The following is a 25510-nucleotide window of genomic DNA, read 5'->3' on the forward strand; positions in this document are numbered from 1 at the left end:
ATTATAGTAATTATAGTAAAATAATTCTCATATGTAATACGTAAATATAAATATCATTTATATTAAGCGAAGTCAAAGTTTAATTTTTAGCAACATTTATTCAGGATGGATCATAGGCCACAATGTGGAAGCTTAGAGAGTAAAAACAATACAAATTCTATAACAAAACAGTACAAAATATTTTCCATGACCTTGAGATAGGCAAAGATTTCTTAAACAGGACCAAAAAGACACCAAATATTTTGAAAGTTTATTAAATTGAACTTCTATAAATTAATGACTTCTATTCATCAAATAATACAATGAAGATAGTTAATCTTGATGTCATCCCATGTGTGTATTTTTGCTTTTGTTCCCTATGCTTTCAGGGTTATATCCAAAAAATTGCTGATCAAACCAGTCTCTTGGAGCATTTTCTCTGTTTTCATGTAATAGTTTTACAGTTTCAAGTCTTATATGTAAGTCTTTCATCAATTTAGAGTTAATTTTTGTGTATGGTATGAGACAAGGATCTCATTTCTTTCTTCTACATGTGGATACTCAGTTTTTCCCACAGCATTTATTGAGAAGGCTGTGCTTTCCCCACTGTGTGTTCTAGGAACCTCTGTCAAAAATCAAATGGCTAGGTTTATTTCTGGGCTTCCTATTCTGTTCCGTTGGTCAATGTGTCTGTTTTTATACCAGTACCTATGTGGTTTTGATTAATATGACTTTATAATATGTTTTGAAATAAGGGAGTATAATGCCTCCAGCTTCGTTCTTTTTGCTAAATATTGTTTTGGCTATTCAGGATCATTTGTGTCCCCAAGTCAATAAGTTCTTAATTAAGAAATAAGAAAGAAGAACAAAATAAATTCAAAACAAGCAAAATGAGGGAAATAAAAATAAGAGCACAGCTAATATCCAAAAATCAATCACTTTCTTATACACCAGCAATAAACAAGTGGAATTTAAATTTAAAAACAGAATATCATTTACATTAGCACCCCTAGAAATTAAAAATGTAGATACACATCTACTAAATTTGTATAAGATCTATATGAGGAAAGCTATAAAGCTGATGAAAGAAATCAAAGAACTAAATAAATAGAGCGCTATTCCACGTACATGGGTAGAGAGACTCAATGTTGTCAAGATGTCTTCCTAACTTGATTTGTGGATCCAATGCAATACCACTCATTATAACAGCAAACTATTTTGTGTAATCTAAAATGTACATAGAGAGACAAAATATCCAGGTAGCAGAGAGTAGAATAATGTTTGCCAGGGGTTGGGGGTAGGGAGATGTTGATTGAAGAGTCCAATTTCAGTTATGCAAGATAAATAAGTCCTGGAGATCTAATGTAGAGCATGGTGACTATTGTTAATAATACTGTATTGTATACTTGGAACTTGCTAAGAGAATAGATATTAAGAGTTCTCATACAATAAAAAAGGAAGATAAATACGTGAGGTGATGGATATGTTAATTAGCTTGATTATGGTAGTCATTTCACTATGTAAATGTAAAAATACCATATTGATGCAAGCTTTTGGGCTGGGGATCAGAGTTCTGGTGCAATTCTAGACTGTTCTCAAGAAGAATCTGAGGACACTCTTGTGGGGATGGTACAACCAGCGTAGTTCCTGCGGCAAGCATGTGCTTTCCCCAGTAGCCAGATGTGGGTTGGGTGATGAGAGGTTAGTCAGTTCCAGAAAGTTTGTCTGCCTCCACAAAGGGGAGTGACAAAGAGCAGGAGCCCGAACTCAAGTGAAGAGCAGCCACGGGGGTGACCTCATAAGGAGGACTTCTCAAACACGGGGCCATCTAAGTCTCACAATGACCGTAAAAGAAAGCCATTGTTATCTCCATTTTCTGACGAAGTAGTCTGAGAAATAATGAGACTTTCCTGAAGAAAACCAGGAAATAGCAAAGTCAGCATTTATTCTTTCATTCCACAGACATTTTTATCTAGGTATTGTTCAAAAGACTACACGTGTGTCAGTCTTCATTAGTCATGGATTTTTATTTTAAAAACTGTGATCAAAAAATACATTATTAAGTGGGCAATATTTAAACAAACCCTTGCATGAAGTGAACAAGCGAGCTCTGTAGATATTTGTGGAAAGAATGTTTCAGGTGGACGGAACCATTAAAAGGACTAAGGCTGGAGAGCGCCTGGCCAGTTCAGGGAACATCAAAGATACCAGGGGTGAGGGTGAAAGGGGAATGGGTAGAAAGGGAGAGGAAAGAAATAAAGTTTTTTGTCTTTACCTAACAGTCATGGGATGAGCAACTCAGCTTTGCATGATTATCAGAGAAAAATCCAAAGGCCAGAGGTGAGCTAATCTTGTGACTTCTGTTTTTGAATAGGTGAAGTATGAGCTTTGTATATGAGAAAGGGTAGTTAGTCTAAGTTAAAAGGTGAGGAGGCAGCCTCTGTGGGTGTAGGTACTGATGGGTAAGTGTCTTTGTTCATTTTGTGCTATGACAGATGACCACAGATTGGGTAATTAATTTTTTCACAGGTATAAAAACTGTGAAGCCTGAAATCAAGATGCCAGAATTTGATGTCTGGTGAGGTCCTCCTTGCTGCCTGTGCACAAGACAGAAGGCAGAAGGACAAGAGAGCCAAATGTTGCATTTAAGCCTCTTTTTTAAGGGTCTTGCTGCAGTTCGAATGTGTCCTCCCAAAAAGCATGTGTTAGAAACTTAATTGCCATTACAATAGTATTAAGAGGTGGGAATGTTAAGAGGTGATTACACCATGAGGGCTCTGCCTTCATAAATGGATTAATGTTGCTATTGTGGGAGTGGGCTCCTTCCAAAAGGACCAGTTTGGCTTGCCTTTTTCTCTCTCACCCTTTTTTGTATGCCCTTCACCATGAAAAAACACACATGAAGGTTCTAGCCAGGAGTCAGCCCCTTGATCTTGGACTTTCCAGCTCCAGAATAGTGAACTCATAAATTTCTTTTTATTATAAATTACCCAGTCTGTGGTATTCTGTGTAACAGCATAAAATGGACTAAGGCAGTCCTTAATCCTATTCATGGAGGAGGAGTTCTCATGGCTTAATTCCTCTTAAAGGCCTCACCTCTCAATATGATCACATTCTTCATTAAGTTTCAACATATTAATTTTGGCAGAAATACATTCAAACCATAGCATTCTTCTCTGGCCACTCAAAATTCATATCCTTCTCATGTGCAAAATACATTATTAATTCAATACCAATAGCCCCCAAAGTTTTCATTCATTCCAACAACAACTCAAAAGTCTGAAGTCCAGAGGTTTACGTAAATCAGGTATGAGTGAGACTCAAGGAACAATTCATCCTGAGGCAAATTTCCCTCCAGCCACGAGGCGGCAAAGTCAAATAAGTTATTTGCTTCCAAAACACAATGGTGGTACAAGTGTGGGATAGACATTCCCATCCTGAAAGGCAGACGAAATTGGCTAAAAGAAAGGGGTAACAAGTTCTGAGTAAGTCCAAAACCCAAAAGGGCAAACAACATTAGGTCTTAAGGCTTGAGAATAATTTTATTTGACTCCATGTTTTACCTTCAAGGCAGACTGGGGCAGGGGTTGGATCCCCAAGACTCCAAAGGCCACAACACCATAGTTTTGCTGGGCATAGCCCACACCACAGCCCTCATGGGTTGGAGTCTCCTGCTGGCAGCTCTTTTATGCTGGCATTGCACGCTGGTGACTCTAAAATGTGGAGGTCTCCAGCATGGCCCTGCCCCTATTTTTCCAGTAGACTTTGTTTTAGTGAGTACTCTCTGAGGTGGCCTCACTCACACAGCTCCACTGTGCATTTCTCTGGTGGAGACACTCTGTGGCATTCTCTGAAACCAAGGGGAGGAAGCCAGGCCTTCAAAGCTCCTGAACTCTGTGCACTTACAGAGTTAGCACTACATGGATGCTGCCAAGTGCTATGGCCTATACCTTCTGAAGCAGTGGCTTGAGCCACACCTGGGCCTGCTTGAGCCATAGCTGGGGTAGCCAAGGAGCACTGTGCCAGAATGCAGGGAACAGAGATTTGAGGTGACCCTAGATGGTAAGCCTCAAGTTCCCAAGGGCATCCTGGGCCCCTTCCTCAAACCTGTTCTGCCCCCAAGGCCCTAGAACTCTGCCTGTGAAAAGTGTGGCGGCCTGGGAGATCTCCGAAATGTCTTTGGGGTCACTTTCCCATTATCTTGATAAATAGCTCCTGGCTTCCTGCTATTCACACTAATTTGCTTATTAGACTGTCAATTGGGCACAACCTTGGTTTTCTTTACTAAACATGCTTTTTTATTATTTACATGGCCAGGCTGAGAATTTTTCAAATCTTTACATTCTTTACATGTGATAGCTTCCCTTTTGATTATAAATTCCATCTTTAAGTCATTTCTCTCTTTTTGCATTTTGCTAGGAGCAGTTAAGAGAAGCCATGCAATTCCTTCAACACTTTGCTGCTTAGAGATTTCTTTCATCAAGTATCTTAGTTCATCACTCTTCAGTTCTGCCTCCCACTAACTACTGAGGCAGGAACATAATTCAGTCAAATTCTTGGCTACTTTGTAACAATGATGGCCTTTCTTCCAGTTTCCAGTAAGGTGTTTCTCATTTCTAAGATACCTACTAAAGGCCCTCATTGTCCATATTTCTACCAGTATTCTGGTCACAACCACTGAGATAATATAAGAATTTGTCTAAGATAAACTAAGAAGGTTCAGGCTTTCCCTACAGCTCTTCTTTTCTTCTGAGCCCTCACCAGAATCACCCTTAATGTGCCATGTTTGGCCATACAGGCTTTTTCAGTATTCCCTTTAAAATGGTTCCAGCCTCTACCCATGACTCAGTTCCAAAGCTGCTTCTACATTTTCGGGTATTTGTGGTAGCAACATTCTCCTGGTATCAATTTTGGCCTCAGTCTATTTGTGCTGTTATAACAGAAAACCACAGACTGAGTAATGTGTAAAGAAAAGAAATTGGCTAGGTGCAGTGACTCATGTCTGTAATCCCAGCACTTTGGGAGGCTGACGCAGGGGGATCACATGAGGTCAGGAGTTCGAGACCAGGCTAACCAACATGGTGAAACCCCATCTCTACTAAAAATACAAAATTAGCCAGGCGTGGTGGCGCACACCTGTAATCCCTGCTACTTGGGAGCCTGAAGCAGGAGAATCCCTTGAACCTGGGAGGCGGAGGTTACAGTGAGCTGAGATTGTGCCATTGCACTCCAGCCTGAGCAACAAGAGTGAAACTGTCTCAAAAAAAAAAAGAAAAGAAAAGAAATGTATTTTCTCACAGTTCTAGAGGCTGACAAGTTAAGGATCAAGGAGACAGCATTTGGCATCTGGTGAGGTCCTTTTCACTGCATTCTCACCTGGCAGAAGGTAGCATGGCGAGAGGACCAGATGCTGTGTGAAGCCTCTTTTATAAAGACCTTTATCCCTTTGATGAGGGAGGAGCCCTCATGGCCTTAAAGGCCCATCTTTTAATACTGTCACACCAGCCATTAAGTTTCAATACCTGAATTGTGGAGGAGACACATTCAGATCACAGCCATAAGCCAATGTGATGTTGGAAGCTCATGGACATTCTTTTTCAATTGCTTCAGTTTTCTGGTGAAGTAGGAAGCTAAGAATGAGACGGGGAGAGGAGATACTGGCATTTTGAGGAAAGAAAAAGGAGAGAAAAAGTGTTATCTAAGAGAAAGAGAGGGTAAACAGGTGTGAAATGTGTGATGCTTTGCGGCTTTAAGGGCACCTGTAATATTCAGCCTTCACTTTAGAGCCGAAGACCCTAAGTCCTGGAGAAGTGATGTGCCCATCCTTGGATCATGTGGCCAATTGAAGTGGAGTCCTTACTAGAACTCAGGACTCCAAATGGCCAGCTCAACAATATTCCATGTATGTGCTCCATGTGGTCTTCTGTGTTGTAGTTTAGCTACTGAACATAATAGATCCCCAACACAAAAAGGCTATTTTTAATACTTTTTTTACATGACTGTTCATGATATCATCTTTATGGAAAGAAATAGACTTTCACTTTGAGACATTTATTTCTTCTTTCAAACCTGTCTTGCAGATTCCATCAGTACAAATGTCTTATTTATTAAAAGTACAAAGACAGACTTTGAAGCAGAAGTTTAAAATGCCCACCTGGGAAAAACCAGATGAAAGCTTCACGATCCAGTTCTGTGACAGGTGAGCCAGCAGCAGGCTCCCCATGTCTCCTAAGACACAGGCTTCCACCAGAGAAAAGAGAACATCGAAAGTGCTTTAGTGCAATCTGTCCAAAAGTAAACTTTTTCTTTCTCTGGTGAAGAAGACAAAAGGAAAACTTTAAGTCGACTCGAAGTTTGTAGAAGAAGTATGACAACTCTTGCCTAGCAGGGAACCTGTGGCTGGGGCTGGCTCCTAGAGTGGCCACGATGATAAGAGGGGCATACTAGGATTGGCTCTTCAGCCAGGCCCCCAGACAGGTATGAGGGGCACCAACTTTGTATAACTACCTTCCCGCTCATTTTGAGAGCCACAGGGTGCTTGCTATCTGGTGGCTTTCAACTCCCATTGTCAGCCCTTCCTTGGAGAGATGTATTAGATTAACACTTGCCACTGAAGAGCACAGTTTGGTGTCTTATTACCTTCTTACAAAGATCTAGAGCTGCCTTTCTCTACCAGCGCTCCTCATGTAAACCACAGAGCATGGGAAGTGATATGAGTGACTGTTTCAGCTCATCAGAGAACAACTACTTGCACGTATAGTAGTTGCTGTCAGTTGTCTAGTCCCAGAAGAGGTACAGCCACTCACACATCTTTCCAAAATTTGTGAACTCTGTTTTGGTACAGCAAGGATGATGTTTGCAAAATGCTGAGACAGGCAGCCACTACAGAATTTTTCAAGTCTAATATATTAGAAGACATAGATATGTTAAAATGTTCGATATGTTAAAAGTTATCATTGTAATCGGAAAATGTGTTGCTTCTTTAAACTGTGGTGGATCATTATACTGATAAAATTTAGTATTCACTCTATGGGAAAAAACCCAAGCTCTGCTCCAAACACTTTACTTCTACATTAATTCTGCCACTTTCATCTTTCCCCCTTCCCTCATCCTTTGGAAGGGTGAAATATTTAAATTGAAGAGAAAAATCTAATTTTAAAAATAATTTTTGTTGACAACTTGTTTTTGATTTTTATATTATCTTTGTATCCTATCTATAAACAGAATCAGTAATGAAAGCCATAGATTATGATGGAAGAGCTTCTTAGGTCCATGCTAAAAATGAAACAAAAGTGTATACCTTTACTAGATGTCAACATAAAAATACACGCATATGATTAAAGAAACCCATAAATAAGGGGAAGTCTCATAGAAGTGAAATAAGATTTGAATATGAAAAGAAAAGGACACAAAAGTCATTCCGCATTCACAGAAATCTAATTTTCAGTATAACAGATCATCTCATGACACACTTTTGGAACATCAGTAGGTAGAATTTTTTTTAGCACAGAGCCTGACCACACTTTCTTTCAAAAATATGGAGTTAGTATGTCACTCCTGAAATCATTATTATGATTTTTATTTCCTCAACATTATACTGAATACACTGAATTTAGAACTGAGGCAAATAAGAGTTAGTCTCCTAGTCACAACTGTATCTTTTACAGCCTAAGAATTTTGTAAAAATCAAAGCATAGACATAAGTTCACTTCTATCCATCTAAAGAAGCATAAAAAAAAGAGATGTTTTAAAAGGTCATGTCATAGGTGGGTATAGTCCCATTGTTTAGCTGCCTCTCTCTTGACTCTCTGACCTGGGACATTGTGGGGATTTGCCTGATTGCAATAGTTGCAATTCCTGGTCTCAGCTCTCTTGACTCTATCCTTGAAGCCAGAAGTATTAGACAGAAAAAAATAGAGACCTGTATTTTTATTTTTATTTTTATTTTTTCCTGAGACAGTGTCTCGCTCTGTCGCCCAGGCTGGAGTGCAGTGGCGCAATCTCGGCTCACTGTAAGCTCCGCCTCCCGCGTTCACGCCATTCTCCTGCCTCAGCCTCCTGAGTAGCTGGGACTACAGGCGCCGCCACCATGCCCGGCTAATTTTTTTTGTATTTTTAGTAGAGACGAGGTTTCACCATGTTAGCCAAGATGGTCTCAATCTCCTGACCTCATGATCCGCCCGCCTCAGCCTCCCAAAGTGCTGGGATTACAGGTATGAGCCACCATGCCCAGCAGAGACCTGAACTTTTTTAGAGAAAACATGTGCAGATAGATATTTAACTGATTAATGTCCTCTGTTAATTACTTGAACATTACTAGCCAATACATGTGAGCTTTTGCAGACAAAGGGTTGCAGCCATATAGTCCAATTCTTGTTGGTTACATGTCAACAACCTGTGACCCACTGCACCTGTAAAATACTGTTAGCTCTATTTTCACTCTCATTATTTAATACAAATGATCACTGTTCTTTTTTATTATTTTCTCTTCTCTTAATTTTCTTACTCTCAGATTTTTTTACCACACCATCTTCTTCTTGCATAACCCTAACACCCTCTGCTGGTATGTAACATTCTTTATTCTCAAGGGTGGCATCTTACAGGGCGTTTCAGACCTTTGGGTCTTACATTAATTTAGTTGTGGGTCCACAGCTGGGAAGCTCAGTATCAAGACTGCCCAATCACTGATAAGAAGAGATAGACCAGCCAGCTGGTGATCACACTTGACGAGGGCTAACAGTGAACTCTGCCTAGGCGACGGGGAGGGCCGGCAGCAGGGGCGCATGCTGTGAAGGGTAAGCCCTCAAACAAGGTGAACAGCAGTGAGGTAAGGGCTTATTCCCTCCTCGAAGATTTTGTTATCTTGCCCCTCCCCAGATACAATCCTTTAAAGGTTTCTTATTTTCTTTTGAAGAAAATTCTATACTCCCCTCGTTTTCAAGGCCATCTCCAAATTGGCTTCAAAGGGTCTTTCTATTCACAGCTTCCATTAGTCTCTTCCAGGCTCCTAGGCAAACAAGATCATTTATTTATTTACTCATTTTCTTAAAAGTACACCCATTTCCGGCCTCATTCTTGGATGAGGCCCAGCATGGCCTTCTCTCTCACATGTGCACACACTAACCAACTTAAGATGGATTCTAGATCTCCATCATGAAGACTTGTTTAAGCCTCCCAGGGAGGAAGAACCTTCAAGCTTACCATGAGGAAAATATTTTCTTTTTTACACCTCTTCCACAGAGAAATCTTTACCTTTCTATACCATTTTTATGTAGCTTTTAAGTTGTGTCACGAATATTGTAGTGTCCCTATTAACCTCTAAGCTTCTTGAAGGAAGGAATTGTGTCTAACCCTTTTTTTGCCTTAACCGTAGTAAAACTTTACTGATTGAAGAACAAACGTGGAAGACTGTTTTCAGGAAAAAGCCTTTTGTTTAATACTCAGTAAGTTGGTTTCTATCTTATCTCTTCATAAAACTCCACAAAGTGACAGAATTCCTTCCTTTAATTGAGATCATTTTCAGCTCTAGTCTACCTCCAGATGGTCTGTTTTAAATTAATGGCTAAAATTTTACTACTCTTGAGAACTTGGGCAAACTAATCAACCGTTCTTAGTCTCAGTGTGCTCTTTATAAAATGAAGGAAACATTAATACTTCCACTGCTTTGTGAGGCTTGAATGAGATGCGAGTTCCTCAGTTCATCTCAGGGCCCTGTGCTCAATAATCATCCACTCTTAGGACTGAGCTGAAAGAACAAGCACATTCAAAGAAACAATGGGGTTTACCTTTTTTTCCCAAAAAAGTATTTTTATTGTTTGGCAACCAATAAAGAGTACATAATTCTTCTATCTCTTCTTTCTCTTTTTACTTAAATAAGCAAGCAATCAAACATATAGTTTTTTCCTGTTAAAAACATATTCATTATGTAGACAAAATTTAAGAATGTTAGAAAAACTTCAATGTAGCAACAATAAGAGTCATATAATTAGATATGCCTGTGTTTTAATGACTATTCTGATTTACATGATACCAAGGGTCTGTGTAGGAAGATAAGTTTAGCCCAAAACAATCTTAGCTAAAGCAAATGCAAAACAGGAAATTTAGACACAAGGAAATAAACACTAGTCCTAAAGTATGCTCTTTAAAATAGCTGTAACGCAGCATAGAGCTTTGCATCTATATTTGTGAACAAAATTATCCACACAGCTGTCCAATATCTTGCCAGAATTGTAAACTTCAAATTAGGATGCAAACTAAATGTCACTCAAGAAAGTGGTCATGAGGCTGGACTCAGTCCTTGGTAATTATTCTTGACTCATCAGCAAGGGCAGAGCTGATTTTACCATTTCATTAACAAATCACTTCTGAACAGTTTCCTCCCAGGTGCTTAAGAATGAAGAAGTGGCTGTCAGGACTGCACTGGTGGTATTTTTCAAAATGTGGATCGCTGGTCATATTAAAATAAAAGTTTTTCCCCTGTCAGGTTAGCAGAAATGTAAAATGGAGACTGGAATTTAGATGTAGAATTTTGTGTCAGAACCACGTTTGATAGCCAGTTACACACATCTGGCCCACAGTTAAGAAAGTGAACTAACAGCATTAAGAGCCAGACATCCTGGGTTCAAATCCCAGCTCTGCCATATAAGGCTTGGCCTTTCTGTGCCTCAGTGGTCTCATCTGCAAAGTCAGGATGATATCATCCTCCAAGGACTACTGTGAGGATTACATTTCTTTTTTTTTTTTTTTTTTTTTTGGCAGTTTTTACATTTATTTAAACAGAAAACATGCATATGAGCTGTCTACTCATTTTCTTCACTGTGCAGCCTGGCATTGGGGTTGGTGACTCTGATGGCCAGTTGGGCAGCTCTTTCCACGACGGCTTTGCGGTTCTTGGAGGAAACATTGTGAGCAATTTCGGCACAGTCAGATTTGTTGCACATCAGCAGCACTTCCAGCTCCTTGTTGTTGTGGACCAGGAACTTCCGGAAGCCACTGGGCAGCATGGGCTTTGTTTTTTTGTTGCTCCCATAACCAATGTTGGGCATCAAGATCTGGTCCTTGAATCTTCTACGAACCCTGTTGCCAATGCCTCTGGGTTTCCACCAGTTACGCTTAATTTTGACATATCGGTCTGACTGGTGCCGGATGAACTTCTTGGTTCTTTTTTTGACGATTTTGGCCTTCACAAGGGGTCTGAGGGCGGCCATGATGCCGAGGAGGAGATGGCTGCCACCTCCGTAGGCAGCGCCCAGGAAGAGAGGATTAAATTGTTAACATGTTTTAAAGTGCTTGGAACAGAACGCACACACCCTGTGACGTCATTACTGTTATTATTACATTAACACTTCTCTTTTTGAAAAAGGACGCTTTTTCCATTAGTTAAGACAAAACATGCCATATACTTGCAAATTACTAAAACAATTATTGAAATTAAAATTCTGTAGGAGAGTGACTTAAATTTTCTTTGTAATCAGAACGGATATGCCTCCAGCTCCATTCTTGAAGCAGGATGCATGCCAAGGTCAGAAGGAAAGTGACTTCTGCTTTCACAAACCTGTGAGAGAATGGGATCCGGGATGAGTCCCCCACTCAGGGGCTCACCTTTCCTACCATATCAGGCAACTCATCAAGGAGGCTCAAGTTCTTTCAATTCAAGGAATGCACATTTCATTGCTTGAAAGAGGACATTTTAAATGTTTCTTGAAAGCTTATACAGCATATTATGACAGACTTAGGACAACAAACAACGCTTCTGTTAACTGTTAGAGTTCTCTGGCAGTGTTATTATGAGTCAACTGCTCAGTAAGAAGATGGTTAATACTGAGTGACAAATTGATTAGATTGAAGGATGCAAAGTATTGTTGCTGGGTATGTCTGTGAGGGTGTTGCCAAAGGAAATTAACATTTGGGTCAGTGGGCTGGGAGAGGCAGACCCACTCTCAACCTGGTGGGCACCATCTAATCAGCTGCCAGCGAGGAGGCAGGAGAAGATGGAACAGCGGACTACTGAGTCTTGCAGCCTTCATCTTTCTCCCGTGCTGGATGCTTCCTGCCCTCGAACATCAGACTCCAACTTCTTCGGCTTCTGGACTCTTGGACTTACACCAGTGGTTTTCCAGGGGCCCTCGAGCCTTAGGTCACACACTGAACGCTGCACTGTCAGCTTCCCTACTTTTGAGGTTTGGGGACTCAGACTGAACCACCACTGGCTTGCTTGCTCCTCAACTTGCAGACAGCCTATCCTGGGATTTTACCTTGTGATCGTGTGAGTCAATACTCCTTAATAAACTCTCTTTCGTATATACATATATCCTATTACTTCTGTTCCTCGAGAGAACGCTAATACAAGGGATTAACATTAGAATTTTGAATTCACCTAAAAGCAAGTGAGGTTACATGAAGTAAGCACAAGAATGCCCTCCAAAATGTACCTTAAGTTGAATGGAAAGTAAAAGAAGAGATCAGAATTTTTTTTATATTACTGGAATGTTGTTTCTTATAAAAGGCATACTTTAATTCAGTAAGCAATTTGAGAGGGTCTGAAGACTAAACTACAGGTTAAAAAACATTGCCGGCTGTGCACGGTGGCTCACACCTGTAATCCCAGTACTTTGGGAGGCTGTGGCAGGCAGATCATGAGGTCAGGAGTTCCAGATCATCCCGGCTAACACGGCGAAACCCTGTCTCTACTAAAAATACAAAAAATTAGCCTGGTATAGTGGCACACACCTGTAGTCCCAACTAATCAGGAGACTGAAGCAAGAGAATCGCTTGAACCCGGGAGGTGGAGGTAGCAGTGAGCCAAGATCGCGCCACTGCACTCCAGCCTGGGTGACAGAGTGAGACACCATCTCAAAACAAAACAAACAAACAACAACAAAAAACAAAACATTGCCAATGTTTCCATATTGTGGGAAAGTTATTTATTGAGAAACAATTCATTATTTTATTAGACCATGCAGATTATGGTGGTGTGATATTATACCTACAGAAATACAATATAGAATACTACTATAGTTTCTTTTAAAAGAGCCTTCTACATGTTGCAAAAAATCTGATTTTTAATTTAATAGGACTTTAAGTAATCAAGAACATTTTATTAAGAAACACAGTAAGGATTAGTATTGTAAATATTGCCTGTTTGTTTTATTAATCTTGGAGAAAAGTTGTCACAATACTTGCCCTTTATGATATTTCAGTAAGAATTACCTGCCAAATAATATGGTGATATCCGTAGCAATAACAATCTCATTGACTTATGAGTTAAAAATGTACCTTATGCTGCAGGCGGTTGGTTCCCATGCCCTGAGAAACACAAGATGCTCCATGGAAGTGCTGATGATTTTACCATCATAAAACCAGCTGTATTCACATGTCACATGCCCCGAAAGTCAAGCACGACCTACTTAAAACCTTAGCTCTGCAGTATAGAGGTCTCCTCCCTCTCCGAGCTAAGATGTTTTGGGGAAGAAGAGCTGTAAGTTTATTAGAATTTGCTCCCACAAGTTCCAGTGAGCAGAGCAGTACCTGAGAACCCAGGCTTTGTGGCCTTATAAATCGGAATCGACTAGCTGTGTATTCTTGGGAAAGTTACTTAACATCTCGGAGCCCCAATATTCTCATTAAAAAAGTGAGCATTTGAAAGTAGCATCGTCATAGGGAATGACGGCTATGTGGTGCCATCTGATTCCTGGCACAGGTCCTTCGTGACATTGTAACTATTGTTTTAACCGCACCATGCATTAACAAATAAAATGTATGGATTAAATGAAGCTATCTTAACTAAAGCTGGTAATTAATGAAAAATGCTCATCATAACCAGAAAAAAAAATTATTTTCTTCTTTTAAAATCAGGATCCCTGATAAAAATTTACCCATAATACAAATCTACCCAAAATACAAATCTACCCAAAATGAGATTATCATCCACAATCTCACGTAAAAATATTTAGGCCGGCGTGGTGGCTCATGCCTGTAATCCCTGCACTTTGGGAGACCAAGGCAGGTGGATCACCTGAGGTCAGGGGTTTCAGACCAGCCTGGCCAACATGTTGCAACCCCATTTCTACTGAAAATACAATAATTAGTCGGGCGTGGTGGTGGGTACCTGTAATCCCAGCTACTCAGGAGGCTGACACAGGAGAATCACTTGAACCCGGGAGGCGCAGGTTGCAGTGAGCCAAGACCATGCCATTGCACTTCAGCCTGGGCGACAAGAGTGAAACTCCATCTCAAAATAAGTAAATAAATAAAAATATTTAAAACACAGATTTTTTTTTAAAGCATTTGGTAGCCTGACCAATAAGTGGAGAGAGAAAAAGTAATGCTCCAAGAATAAACTATTATATTTTAATTCTCAAGTCATTTAAATTGATAATTTTATGGGTCATTGCACATAAACAGCTGAAATGTTAAATCAATTCATTAAAGTGTGCATAAATTCACTAAATGTTCTTAATCATCATTAAGCCTTGAACAACCTGTGACATCAAAATGATTACAAAGAAACAGTCATAAATTACTTTGAGTTACCAACTATATATTTAAATACTGGGATACTGGTAAGTTATTTGGTATTTTAGGGGATATTAAACATTCCATCTCTAATATAATTTATATTGTGTCATGCTTCCTGTAAGTTTTTAAACAGAAACTTTAAGAAAGTGATTATGCACTTAAAAAGTCATATCAAGCAATATAAAATCTGAACACCAGATTGGTACAAAATGTGAATATCACATAAAAGTAACCTGGCATTGAAAATGAGAAGCTGTTACCCTGTGAAATTATAATGTAAAAACACACTAGATAAAATGCAGTATCTTGAGTTTAATCTGTTATGAATTCTGAAATTGTGTACAAAATGTGTATTGTATGGATTTTAAGACCTCTCTCACATGTAGATTCTTGACATACCTGGCCTGTAAAAGATATATAGGCTGACAGACCTAGGAGAAAAATTGCTATGTTCTGAGCCCAATGTGCCTCTTTGGTCCATAAGTATCATTTACAAGAACAATCATGATTCTTTGATTCCTAGCTGTTGCCCCAATTACGAGCTGATTGCTCATACCTGTGGCACCAGTCACTCCATCAAACCTTCATTCTGGGCTGCACACTCCTGGAAGGAACCATAAAGGAGGTTTGAGGGCAAATATCCTTTGTGTTAGGATCTGGCTCGTGTCCACATCCCCTTTGCTGGTACCATATTCAGTCCATGAAGACCTACTGGATTCTAGACCTTTGTAGTAGATCTAAAACTCCAGAACGAGTTACAGAATTTTACTTTGTGGTCCTCCTGTTTCTTAGCATTTTTGTCTTAATCAGTTTAGGCTGATGTAACAAATTACCATAAACTGGGTGGCTTAAACAAGGAATATTTATTTCTCATAGTTCTGGTGGCTGGGAAGTCCAAGATCAAGGCATCAGCATGGTTGAGTTCCAGTAACTGCTAACTGCAGACTGCTGATTTCTTGTTTTATTCCTACGTGGTGGAAAAAGAGCAAGCTACTTCTCTGGCCTCTTCTGTCAAAGTTGTAAAATTTCATCTTCAGACATATAAAAGTTATAATGCTTATTTCAAATTGAGAATCAGTAGGGTGATAGGCATGTTAGCAAGAAACATAATTATCTCCATATATAAACTAATTTTAAATATTACAGTTTATTTTTCCAGGTACTAATTCCTTGGCTCTTATGAAATGTATACTTCAGAAGATCCCTTTCCTTGTTTCTGCTTTTTATTCCAATTTTATAACTTCTCATAAAAAACGAAATAAGATAAATTTAAATGCTGTGTAATTCATCTATCTGGAAAAGAACATCATTCTTCTGACAACACTGAATATGTAGATGAGGAATCACAGTGGAGGAAAGCTATCCTAGTGGGACTAAGTATCCCAGTGGTCACAGACTTAAGGGAAAGGATTCAGGATGTTAGGGATGCAGGGGAGGAAAAACACCATTCACTTCCACCATCTTTTTGTCCACAGTCAATTTTGTCTGAGAGTAGTGATCGCTATAGAGGTGAAGAGTTAAGAAATACAGAGATTCATCTTTATTTCTGACCATTTCACCTCCAAATATGCATTACAAGCACTAGTGTAAACTAATTTTATTACTCCTATCCTCCTGCAAGCCTGGAGGACATTGCCTGTGTCCCTCCCACATTGATTTCTTCAACCAGTTTTTGATTCAATTGTTTCCACCCTGACATAACATAAAAGACAATATGGAACATACAAGTAACATTTATATCCTGGAAGGCTTTCTCAACCTCGGAGAGATGACAGATGTCTCCATGTATAAAGCTGATTCCTTCCAGAATGGTTTGAGCAGGGATACTTATGTCAAACAGAATCACATGGACTCCCCTATGATTCAGAAACAGCCTAGGCAGAACCCAAAATATCTACCACTTCCTGTAATGACAACAATTTCTTTTTAAAAAAATAACTCTGACTTTTATTTTGTATGCAGGGGATATACCTGCAAGTTTTTTACACAGGTATGTGCTGTAATGCTGATGTTTAGGATATAGATTCCATCACTCAGGTAGTGAGCATATTACCTAACAGGTAGTTTTTCAACCCATCCCCCCTCCCGCCCCTTCTAGTAGTTCACGGTGTCTAGTGTTACCATATTTAGATCAATGTGTACTCAGTGTTTAGCTTCCCCTTCCAAGTGAGAACAAGCTGTATTTGGTTTTCCATTCCTATATTATAATAATTTACTTAGGGTTATGGACTCCATTTGTATCCATGATTCTGAAAAGGATATGAATTCATTCTTTCTTATGGCTGTGTAGTATTCTGTGGTATATATGTACTACATTTTAAAAATTCAATCTACTGTTGATAAGTACCCAGGTTAATTCCATGTCTTTGCTATTGTGAATAATGCTGTTATGAACATACAAGTGTATGTGTCTTTTTGGTAGAATGATTTATTTTCCCTTGGGTATATGCCCAATAATGGGATTGGTAGGTTAAATGGTAGTTCTAAGTGCTTTGAGAAATCTTCAATTGCTTTCCACAATGACTGAACCAATTCACATTCCCCTCAACAGTTTATAAGCATTCCTTTTATCTACAGCCTCACCAGCATCTGTTGTTTTTTGACCTTTTCATAATAGCCATTCTGACTGGAGTGAGATAGTATCTTATTGTGGTTCTGATTTGCATTGCTCTGATGATTAGTGATGTTGGACATTTTTTCATACATTTGTTGGCCACTTATATGTCTTGTTTTGAGAAGTATCTGTTCATATCCTTTGCCCATTTTTTAATGGGGTTATTTGTTTGTTTGTTTTTTCTTGATTTGTTTAAGTTCCTCATAGGTTCTGGATATTAAACCTTTGTTGGATTCATAGTTTGCAGATATTTTCTCCTATTATGTAGGTTGTCTGTTTACTCTACTGACAGTTTCTTTTGATGAGCAGAAGCTTTTTAATCTAATTAGGTCCCACTTGTCAGTTTTTGGTTTTGTTGCAACTGCTTTTGGGGACTTAGCCAAAAATTCTTTGCCAAGGCTCATGTCCAGAATACAGTTTTTCTTAGGTTTTCTTCCAGGATTCTTACAGTTTGAGGTTGTACATTTAAATCTTGAATTCATGTTGAGTTAATTTTTGTCTATGATGAAAGGTAGGGGTCCAGTTTCATTCTTCTGCATATGGTTAGCTAGTTATTCCAGCACTATTTGAATAGGGTGTCCTTTTCCCATTTTTTTTGGGCTTTGTCAAAGAACAGATAGCTATAGGGATAGAACCACTTCTGGATTATCTATTCTGTTCCATTCATCTGTCTTTTTTGTATCAGTACCAAGCTGTTTTGCTTACTGTAGCCTTATAGTATAGTTTGAAGTTGGGTAGTGTGATGCCTCCAGGTTTGTTCTTTTTGCTTAGGATTGCTTTAGCTATTCGGACTTTTTTTTGGTTCTATATGAATTTCAGAATAGTTTTTTTCTAGTTCTGTGAAAAATGACATTGATAGTTATAACATTAAATCTTTAAACTGCTTTGGGCAGCATGGCCATTTTAACAATATTGATTCTTCCAATCCATCAGCATGGAATTTTTTTTTAATTTATTTATTTGTGTCATCTGTGATTTCTTTCAGCAGTGATTGGCAGTTCTCCTTGTAGAGATCTTTTTTTTCACATTATGGAACCTTTATTTTTCATGTGATTTCTGTACATAAGGAGTATGAGAGTAACCCTTTCACAAATAAAACTAATTTACTAGAATAAACAATGACAAAACTGAACTGGTATTTGATGTGAATCCATAGGATTTTAAGCTTCAAATCCAGTCAAGAAGTTTGTTACAATCTCTTTCAGCTTTGCATCTGATTCTTCTGAGATCTTTCTATCAGCCCTGATAGTGCCCAACAGGGCTTGGTGCCGGCTGACAACATGAGACAAGAAAGCATTCTCAAATTTTGTAATCTTGCTGGGCTCCAGTTTCTCAAGATAGTCCCTTACATTCACATGGATAACAGCTACTTGTTCTTCAATAGCCATGGGAGTATACTGTCTTTGCTTCAACAACTCAGTTAGACACACATCACAACTCAAAAGTTGTTGAGTGGCAGCATTGAGGTCAGAACTGAACTGGGCAAAAGCAGTGACCTCACAATACCGAGCCAATTCCAGCTTCATGGTACCTGCCACCTGCTTCATAGCCCTGGTTTGGGCAGCAGATCCGACACGAGACACAGACAGACAGACATTAATGGCAGGGTGGATACCTTTGTAGAACAATTCTGCTTCCAAGAAAATCTGTCTGTTAGTGATAGAAATGACATTCATTGGAATGTAAGCAGACACATCACTGGCCTGTGTTTCTATGACTGGCAAAGCAATCAAGGAGCCACCACCAAAAGCATTGTTCATCTTGGCTGCTCTCTCCAGCAATCGGGAGTGTAGGTAGAACACATCACCAGGATAGGCCTCATGACCAGGGAGTTGGCAGAGCAACAGAAACATCTGATGATAAGCAACAGCCTGTTTGGATAAGTCGTCATAAATAATCAAAGCATGTTTGCCATTGTCTCTAAAATACTCTCCCATGGAACAGCCAGTGTAAGGAGCCAGTTACTGAAGTGGGGCAGCATCCAAGGCCATAGCTGACACCACAATGGTGTATTTCATGGCATCTGCATCTGTAAGTCTCTTCACCAACTGGGCAACAGTGGATCTCTTTTGACCAATAGCAACATAGATACAGTACAGCTTCTTCTTTTCATCAGATCCATCATTGAAACATTTCTGGTTAATGATTGTGTCAATAGAAATTGAGATTTTCCCAGTCTGTCCATTACCAATAAGCTCATGCTGATCATGACCAATTGGCACCAAGCTGTTCAGAGCCTTAATGCCAGTCTGCGTTGGTTCCCACACTGAAATTCAAGGAATGATTCCAGGGGCTTTCAGACCAACTCGCCTATGGGTCTTGGAACCAAATGGACTCTTTTCATCAATGGCATTACCAAGGGCATCAACTGCACGACCCAGCAGCTCCTCACCAACTGGAATGTCCACAATGGCTCCTGTCCTCTTCACTGTATCTCCTTCCTTAATTAGTTTATCATTTCCAAACACGACAACACCAACATTGTCAGGTTTGTAGAGATCTTTAACCTTCTTGGTTAGCTGTATTCCTAGATATTTCATTTTTGTGTGTGGCTACTGTAAATGGGATTGTGTTCTCGATTTGGCTCTCAGCTTGAACATTATTGGTGTATATGTAACCGGCTCAAGTCCAGCTGCTCTCCTCTCAGAAGTCAAAGCATGAGAACTGAGGTGTGGTGAAAGGAAAGCAACTTTTGTTGATCAAATGCTAGCAGATGGGAGAATGTCTGGGCATAAGCTCAAAAGAGCCATCTCAGCCTTCTGGGCTGAGTGAAGGAATTTAAGAAGGAAAAAGGTGTGGGATATGAACATGAGTAGTGAAAAGGGAGTGCATAGCTGCATGTCTTGTTCCCATAATTATCTCAAGTCATCGCCCATCGAGAGATCTGATTTGCATCATCCTGACTTGGGCGTAACTCCCCTTGAGTGGGAAGATCTGCGGCTGGGTCTCTCTGCCTGATTTGCTTCAAAATTGGCTCCTGGAATTTCTAAGCAAGCACATAGTTAGATGGGCAAGCACATAGTTAGATGGGCAAGCACTGTGCACAGATACGTCTGTTGGGAAAGGGCATAACAAAGAATCTTATACTACAAGGCTACATTCTAAGATTAGAAAGGAGAGGAAAAAAATAGTTTAAAAATGTATTTCGAGGCTGAGGTACTCAGTTATATATAGAAATGCTATTGATTTTTGTATATCATTTTTGTATCCTGAAACATTCCTGAAGTCATTTAGCAGTTTGATGGGCCTTTTGGCAGAGTCTTTAGGGTTTTCTAGATATAGAATCATATTATCAGGGGCCAAACATGGTGGCTTACACCTGTAATCTCAGCACTTTGGTAGGCCAAGGAGGGCAGATCACTTGAGGTCAGGAGTTCAAGACCAGCCTGGCCAACGTGGTGAAACCCCATCTCTACTAAAAAATACAAAAATTAGCTAGGCATGGTGGTGAATGCTTGTAATCCTAGCTACTCTGGAGGCTGAAGCAGGTGAATCACTTGAACCCAGGAGGCAGAGGCTACAGTGAGGTGAAATGGTGCCAGTGCACTCCAGCCTGGGCGATAGAGGGAGATTCAGTTTCAAAAAAGAGAAAATCGTACTGTCAGTGAAGAGAGACAATTTGACCTCTTCTTTTACTATGTGGACGTCTTTTCTGTTTGTTTGTTTTTTGCTTTTGTTTTTGTATTTTTAGTAGAGACAGGGTTTCACCGTGTTAGCCAGGGTGGTCTTGATCTCCTGACCTCGTAATCTGCCCGTCTTGGCCTCTCAAAGTGTTGGGATTATAGGCATGAGCCACCATGCCCAGCCACGGATGTCTTTTATTTCTTCCTCTTGCCTAATTGCTCTAACTAGGACTGCTAGTACTACATTGAATAATAGCAGTGAGAGTAGGCATCATTGTCTTGTTTTTGTTCTTAGGGGGAATGCTTCTGGCTTTTGCCCAGTCAGTATGATGGGTTTGGTACAGATGGCTCTTATTATTTTGAGGTATGTATCTTAGATGCCTAGTTTGTTGAGGGCTTTTATCATGAAGGGATGTTGGATTTTGTTGAAAGCTTTTTTTGCATCTATTGAGATGATCATATGGTTTTGCTTTTAATTCTGTTACTGTGGTGGATCACATTTATTGATTTGCATATGTTCAACCAGCCTTGCATCCCAGGAGTAAAGCCTGCCTTATTGTGGTAAATTAACTTTTTGATGTGCTGCTGGATTCAGTTTGCTAGTATTGGGTTGAGAATTTTTGCACCTATGTTCGTTAGGTATACTGGCCTGAAGTTTTCTTTTTTTGTTGTATCTCTGCCAGATTTTGGTATCAGACTGATTCTGGCTTTGTAGGATAAGTTAGAGAGGTACCCTTCCTTTTCAATTTTTTTTGAATAGTTTCAATACGATTGGTATTCTTTTTTTTTCTGAGTTCTTCTTTTTATTTCTGAGAGAATTTGTCTGTGAATCCATCTGGTCCAGGGCTTTTTTTTCTTTTTCTTTTTTTTTCTTTTATGGTTGGCAGTTTCTTTAATACTGATACAATTTTGGAACTTACTGGTCTGTTCAAGTTTTCACTTTCTTTCTGGTTCAATATTGGGAGTTTGTGTGTTTCCAGTAATTTATCCATTTTCTCTAGGTTTTCTTAATTTGTGTACATAGAGCTCTTCATAACAGTCTCTGAGGATCTTTTGTATTTTTGTGGAACCAGTTGCAATGTCTTCTTTGTCATTTCTGATTGTATTTATTTAGATCTTCTCTTTTTTCTTGATTAATATAGCTAGTGGTTTACTGATCTTGTTTATTTTTTTTTTTTTTTTTATTTTGAGACGGAGTCTCCCTCTGTCGCCCAGGCTGGAGTGCAGTGGTGTGATCTCGGCTCACTGCAAGCTCCGCCTCCTGGGTTCACGCCATTCTCCTGTCTCAGCCTCCTGAGTAGTGGGACTACAGGCACCCACCACCATGCCCAGCTAATTTTTTTGTTTTTGTTTTTGTAGTTTTAGTAGAGACGGGGTTTCACCGTGTTAGCCACGATGGTCTCAATCTCCTGACCTTGTGATCCTCCCACCTCGGCCTCCCAAAGTGCTGGGATTACAGGCGTGAGCCACTGTGCCCTGCCGATCTTGTTTATTCTTTTGAAAAAAAAAACTCTTTGTTTCATTGATCTTTTGTATGGATTTTTGTGTCTAAATTTCATTCAGTTCTTCTCTAATTTTAGATATTTATTATCTTCTGCTTGCTTTGGGGTTGGCTTGTTTTTTTTCTAGTTTCTCTAGATGCAAAGGTACATTGTTAATTTGAGACCTTTCTAATTTCTTGCTGAAGGTGCTTAGTGCTAGAAACTTTCCTCTTAATACTGCTCTAGCTGTGTCCCAGAGATTTTGGTAAGCTGTGTCCCTATTTTCATTTATTTCAAAGAATTTTTTTATTTTGTCCTGCATTTTATTGTTCACTGAGGCGTTATTCTGGAGTAAGTTGTTCAATTTCCATGTATTTGTGTAGTTTTGGGGGGCTAGGAGTGATTTCAGCTTCATCCTCCAGACCCTTGAGATTGGGCCCTAGCTGTTCTGGGGGATCCAAAGTGCTCCCAGGCCACCAGGAAGGTACTCAGGCAAAGCAAAGCTCCCAGGCTTGGCAGCAGAGGCTACCCTGTACACACCTCCTGCAGGGTGACCAGGCAGGGGTCCTGCTGGTGGGCAGGAGGGTCTACAAAAAAAAAGTTTCCCAGTCCCACAGGGAAGCCAGCCACACTCTCTCCTGGGCCAGCAATCAGCTGAGGCTAGAGCTGCTTGTACGGAGATGGGGCGTCCTAGGGGATGGGTGTCTAGGCCATGCTCTGCCACAGCTGCCACATGTACAAAAGCTCCTGGACTCCATGCCAGTGAAGCCCTGTCTCTGCCCACTCCCTTTGAAGATCCCCCTGGCAGCTCATATGTCCATGGAGAATGTGAAGTTCTATGTACCTTGGATCCCAGAGGTCCGCAGTAAGAGTGGCCTGTCCCTCCATCCCTTCACTTATCCCTTCCCCAGGAGACACTCAGGTCTGGGAACTAGCCCTGTCACGCAAGTATCCTGTGCAGGGTTCCCAGCTTCCTCCCTCTTCAGCCTTGTTGTCTGCATCACCTCTTTAATGACTCTCAGTATTTTCTCTCTGAAGATAGACTCAAAATATGTTGGTGTACTTAATATTTTGGTCTCTCTCAGTGGGAGCAGAGCTTCCTGGTTGTGTCTAGTTGGCCATCTTGTCATGGTAACGGTTTCTTTTGGAGATTTTTTTGGAGTCCATTTGTGGCAGTCGAAAGATAAGTAGACAGTGGTGGCAGATGACAACTGGGTCCACAGATTGCACGAGGAAGAGTAGCCTGTGGCAGAGAGCTTACTTGAAGAAATGGCTGAAAACTTCCCAAATCTGAAAACGGAAACGGACAACCAAATTTCGGAAGCTTGAAGGACTCTGTCTAAGATGAACCTAAAGATCCAACACCATGACACATTATAATCAGTCAAAAGTCGAGGACAGAGAATCTTGAAAGCAGCAAGAGAAAAGTAACTTATATACAAGAGAACTCTCATAAGATTATCAGCAAACTCATCAGCGGGAACATTCCAGACTGAAAGGGAATGGGGTAGTATATTCAAAGGGCTGAAAGAGAAAGAAAATTGCCAACTAAGAATACACAGCAAATCTGCCCTTCAGAAATGAAGGAGAAATAAAGATCTTCCCAGATAAACAAAAGCTGAAGAAGTTCATCACCATTAACCTAGCTTGCTAGAATTACTAATAGTAGTCCTTCAAGTTGAAATAAAAGAAAGCTAGATACCAACTTGAAAGCACACAAAAGTATAAGGTTCTGGTAAAGGCAAACATATAGTCAAATGCAGAATCTAGGCCGGGTGTGGTGGCTCACGCCTGTAATCCCACACTTTGGGAGGCCAAGGCGGGCACATCATGAGGTCAGGAGATCGAGACCACCCTGGCTAACATAGTGAAACTCCATCTTTAGTAAAAATACAAAAAAAAAAAACTAGCAGGGCATGGTGGCGGGTTCCTGTAGTCCCAGCTACTCAGGAGGCTGAGACAGGAGAATGGCATGAACCCAGGAGGCAGAGTTTGCAGTGAGCTGAGATTGCACCACTGCACTCCAGCCTGGGCAACAGAGTGAGACTCTGTCAAAAAAAAAAAAAAAAAGCAGAATCTTGTCATACTACAATAGTGGTCCACAAATCATTTTTAAATCAGGTATAAATAAAAGCATAAAATAACCATAATTATTAAATTATTTTAATGGATACAAAATATTAAAAGTATAATTTGTGACATTGATAATGTAAGGTGAATTGGAGGTCAAAGAGCAGAGGTTTTGCATGCAATTGAATTAAATTTTTAGTTTAAATAAATAGTTATAGCTATAAAATGTTTTATATAATCCCCATATAACTTACAGAGAAAACTGCTATAGAAGACATACCAAAGAAAATAAGAAAGGCCTCAAAGCATACCAATACAAAAAAAAAAAAAAAAACAATGAAACAAAGGCAGCAAGAGAGGAAAAGAGGGACAAACAGCCCCAAGACATACTGAAAATGATTAACAAAATTGCAACAGTAAGCCCTTCCTTATCAATAATTACTTTAAGTGTGAACGGATTAAACTACGCAATCAAAAGACAGAGTGGCAGAATCAATGTTTTAAAAATCCAAATGCATGCTACCTACAAGAGACTCACTTAGCTTTGAAAACACACATAGGCTGAAAATGAAGGAATAGAAAAATATATACCATGCAAGAGGTAACCAAAATAGCAAGGGTGCCCATACACATATCAGACAAAATAGACATTAAGTTAAAAACTGTCACAAGAGAAAAACTGTACACACCATATTGATAAAAATGTCAATTCACAATACATTTATAAATATATATGCATCAAACAGCAGAGCAGCCAAATACATGAAGCAAACATTGATAGAACTAGAGGAAGAATTAGATTTAAAAAATAATAGGAGGAGAATACAATACACTTCTTTCAATAATAAATAGATCAACCAGAAAGAAAAACAATAAGGAAATAAAGGACTTGAACAATACTATAAGCGAATTGAATCTAACAGATATATAAAGATTATTCCACCCAATATTAGTATACACATTCTTCTCAGCTGCACATAAAACAGTCTCCAAGATAGAGCACATATTAGGACACAAAACAAGTTTTAACAATTCCAAAAAAAAAAAAAAATGAAAGAATACCAACCATATTTTCTAATAACCATGAAACTAGAAAATTCGGACTAGAAAACTCTGAACTGGAAAATTCCCAAAGATGTGGAAATTAAGCAATATACTCTTGAACAACTTCATGAGTCAAGAAATCACTATTTAACAGTATTTTAAAGCAAATGAAAATGAAAACA

At 39.5% G+C, this 25510-nt stretch overlaps 2 pseudogenes; both read right to left on the reverse strand.

The window, feature by feature from the left end:
• Positions 1–10778: 10778 nt before the first annotated feature.
• LOC111529806 lies at positions 10779–11220 on the reverse strand (annotated as a pseudogene).
• A 7050-nt stretch (positions 11221–18270) lies between these two features.
• Positions 18271–25510, reverse strand: part of LOC111529808 — a 49828-nt pseudogene continuing 42588 nt past the window's right edge.

The sequence above is a fragment of the Piliocolobus tephrosceles genome, chromosome 14, assembly GCF_002776525.5.
Source record: "Piliocolobus tephrosceles isolate RC106 chromosome 14, ASM277652v3, whole genome shotgun sequence".
NCBI lineage: Eukaryota > Metazoa > Chordata > Mammalia > Primates > Cercopithecidae > Piliocolobus > Piliocolobus tephrosceles.